Genomic DNA, 4,531 nt, shown 5'->3' on the forward strand with positions numbered 1-4,531 from the left:
CTTCCGGTAAAACCAGTGGGTTGCCGCCAGACCCGACAAAAATTACCAGCACCTGATTTCCCAGTAACACCAACCCCGGTGGCCGGGAAGTCAGACGCCGGTAATTCTGTTCGTCTCCATTCCCATTGAGTCCAATAAGACTCAATGGGAATGGGGACCAAGGAAGCAACGTCACCGTTAATAACGGTTTTGGTGCTTCCGTGAAACACTGCGGGCAGGACGGCACCTGCCCGCAGAGTCATACTGTGCCGGTCCGGTAACAACAGTGCCGGTAGGCTTACCGGCACCGCTGTTACCTGGCCAGCACAGTCGTAAGTCAACTTTATGTGTAGAAATGCTCATTTCTTCACATATCTGTCAGGCATATTACCTCCATGTACCTCTTCCTTGTCCCAGTACCTACTTTTAAGGTATCAGCCTCTTTGACAGAAACCCTTCAGGTGTCGGCATATGAGGAGGGTCACACAGCTTGCAGACTTAATTTCTGCTGTAAACACGCTACTGGTGTAATAAAAATGCTGAAGCCAGGTCTGCAGTCAGCCACTTAATTTATAAGCACTCTGTGTTGATTTCATTGAAGTGCTGTTAAGCACAGGCATTGGCAAAGCCACCAGTTTTGGCTTGTGTATGATATTAGGAACTTGCCGGGCACTGCTTAGATGCCCAGATACTGCCACATTTTGCACCTGCAACTACCAATGGGCAGTTAATACTAATATGACTGTGCCTGACAATTGCCTTTGCCATGCCTACAAAAAAGCCCAAACTGTTTGCATTGCTAATGCTTGTTGTATCAGTGTGCTCCGTCTTGTCGATGTTCCTGTTGCTGTCTGTCACAAACACACCTTGTACCCACCGACTTTCCTTATGTATTGCTGTTTGTGGTTGTTTTTATTAGTGCCTCTTTGATGGAAAATTGTATTTGAAAGGTTGCATTTCTTGATTTATATAAGGAATCTGTGGCGGTATATGATGAGGATGTATAACTTTGTTGAAATTACTGTTCACGCTCTTTCTTGAATATAACATTTTGACAAAAAAAGTGTAGAACCTAATGGAGGAAGTCTTATGTGGTGTATTAAAGCCCTTCAATCCGTAGGATGGGTGAAATGTACAAGGGTGGTTCATAAACTCATAGATGTGGCACAGGGACTGTAAAGCTTCGTATCTTGATCAGCTGGAGAACACCTGGACACAGTGGCGTACCGAGCGGGGGCTGGGGGGGGCACACTGCCACCCCACAGGCTCTTTAAGAGCCTGACTGGGAATTTCGTCAGTGGGCCACCTCTCCTGTTCGGCACCTCAATGAAGGTGCCCAAACGGGAAAGGTGTCCCCCTGGCAGGACAATGTGTGCTGAGTAATTCCTGCTCAGCACAGTAATTGTCCTGGCAGCAGGACACCTTACCTGTTCCGAAGCCTCTGCCAGGACAATGTCCCAAGGAGCTCAGGGCAGCAGCAGAGGGGCTCGCAAGTTGCTCTGTGTCAACAGAGCATTTCAATGTGAACCGTTAGGCACTGATGGGAGGGAGGGTGGACTATTAGCAGGAACATTTGTCCTTTTAGAAATGTGCATGGGAGGGAGTGATCAGGTGTGAGACGGTTGCATATTGCTGCAGGCTTTATGAAATAATGAGTATGGCTTTACCCAAGGGGGGTTTGTTAGGCTTACATTAATCTGCATGATGCTATTGTGACTTTGCATGCAGGATGGGGACAATAAAACTAAATCCATCCTCTTATTCCTCAACATATTTCTATAATGATGTATAGTTAAAGTTAATAATGAAAGGGTAGTTTCTTATGTATTGTGCTTTGCTTCCAAGGCATTGCTATAAAGTATTATGTAATGTGTGCAGGTTTACTAGGAAAACAACATCATTCCAAATTGAAGGAAAGGAATGGAAGATCAAACATTTCTCAAATTGTAAAAAAACTACAAATGTGGTCTACATCATTGAATGTCCTTGCGGACTCAGATATGTTGGCCAGACCCAGAGGCAAGTCAACAAAAGAATTGGCGAACATCGCTCTAGGATTCGATGTCGAGTCCACCCAGCACCACTAGTCTCGCACTTCATGGAGTATCAACATAGTGCAGATGATATATACTGGTGGAGTGCAGATACAGTAGTCAACGCCACCAATGCATCCAATGCGTTGAACAATAAGGAATCATGGTGGATTTTTAAATTTAAGGCTACTACTAAGGGTCTCAACGAGGCCATGCCAAATACCTTCAGATGACCGGTTAGTCTCTACCCCTTTCACTAAACTCGTGGGGGGACTCACCACTTCTTTTCCTTCACACAAATAGGACAGTCCACTATGTGGCTGTACTCGAGCAATATGCCAGGTGTGCTATCAACGCCTGACCGCACAAGTACACATCATTGGCCTCATTACGACCCAGGCGTTAAGGGTTAACGCCGTCGTTAATCCTTAACGCCTGATTCTGATTCTAACGGCTGCTTTTAGCAGCCGTTAAAATCCATGGCGCTAACCTGCCATGATGCTTATTACACCACCGTAATTTACGGTGGCGTAATTAGAGCCTTCCCCACTCCCATTATGCCCTATGGGGCAAAAATGGGAATGGGGAAGGGAAAATGGGAAATGGGGATTTACCGCCCCACTCACCTTGGAATGGGGCGGTAAATCCGCCATCCACCATGGTGTAAACGTAGTTTACACCAAGGTGGTAAAGTTGGCGCAATTAGCGAATGGGTCGTAATGACCCCCCATGTCCTCGTATTGTTAGGTGCTTTACATTTTCTATAAGGTGGAGCACTAACTAGCAATGTGCTTCCTTATGTACCATTCGTGAAACTGTACACGCAATCATTTCATGCAAAGCACAATAAGAGTTTATTTGCTAATGGGTTTCATCCTGTGCCAACCTTGTCTTTCCTGCATATGCCATGGTTCACTCCTATTTGGTATCACTTGTACATATATATATATATATATATATATATATATATATATATATATATATATATATACTGTATCATCATACGTACACCAATTGATGCTGAGCATATTTACTTTGAGTTTTGAAATGCTTGTGTCACTGTCTATTTTGTAAACAACACGCAGCCTATAGTCATCGTGGCAACAAACTGCCTTACTGTTCAATCCATTAGAATCTACCAGTATATGGGGGATGTACATCTGTGCCCTCTGTATTCGGAACCAACATCTTCCCTATTCAATATTCCCATTCACAGCCCACACGATAGAAGCTGTGATTCCACCCCACTTCTTTAACGCCATATTACGCTTTGCACAAACTGTTCGGTTACCATGCCAACCCTTGGACCGGCCTGGTTCGCGCATGCGCAGGGGTACAGACACTTCTTACCTGCGCCTGCGCTGAGCATACTTGTGACACAGCTCTGACTGTCTCTGTTCCGACGCCGGCTCTCGCAGCCGACCTCCACAGCCCAAGAAAGCGATCGACTCACTTTTCGGACACATAGGTAAGAGCGCCCTGCAGGGCTTGCTCGAAGGAGCCAGGGGTTTACCACCCCCGCCACGGAAGCTACCCGTGTCCTAAGCTCCTGTCTTCTCACGACGGCACAATCCAACCGAACACGGGCGGCCGCCTTCTACCCCTTGCTTTCAGAATTCTCATAGCATCAGATTTTTCTGAATCTCTTTAGAGCGTCTTCTTGATAAACTGTACCCTGGTTTCTCATTTCCAGGGTCCTGCAGCCACATTAAGGTGCGGCAAAATTCAGACCCCATAATCCTGGGAGCCCCACCAATATGTGGACCACCGCCTGATTGTCTTTTACAAGCATCATTCATAAGGTCCTCGCACAACTGAACACAGCCAAGAATCTCCAAACGGCTGCAAGACTGTGCCAACAGGTACTTGTATGTCAACTGTTTTAGTCAAGCATTCCACTACACATTAGTGACTACCATTTATTTACTCATACATATATGCTTTCTGTGTTTTTTAAATATTTTTCCCAATACCCAAGTGCATCCAGCACACCAGTTACCTAGCGGCAGAAATCCCCTCTTACTGCTTGAAGAGGTCCGCCACTCATTTCTCCCAGTCCCCTGGTACCACCAACTGGAAGAAAAGACCACTTTCTGATTACTGTCCAGGTCAGTAACCAAGTGCCAGCAAGCCAATGGACAATGACATATTGTTCACTCACATGGTCTCAATTAGATTTTATTGCATGCCAGTATAACTAGCATCAGATTTTAACCTACTAGACGAGCTCTACAATATTTTCTGAGCCCATTTCCCTCTTTTTCTTTTCTTTCCTTTGTTTTCCATATAGGGGAGACCAAGTCAAGGCAAATGAAGAAGGCTTTCCGCCGAAACGTCACAGGACTACATCCTTTTGAGGGCTTTATTCTCCCATTCCCGCTTCACAACTCGATCCGTTTCTAGTCGTTGACCAACGACTAGGTCCCTTTCCTTTAGAAGCCAGTAACAAATCTACCCAGTCTCAGAAAGAAAGAAAGTCTTTTCTCTGACACATGGTCTGGACTCCACACATCCCACAG

The sequence above is a fragment of the Ambystoma mexicanum genome, chromosome 5p (assembly GCF_040938575.1).
Source record: "Ambystoma mexicanum isolate Mex_15411 chromosome 5p, UKY_AmexF1_1, whole genome shotgun sequence".
Taxonomy (NCBI): domain Eukaryota; kingdom Metazoa; phylum Chordata; class Amphibia; order Caudata; family Ambystomatidae; genus Ambystoma; species Ambystoma mexicanum.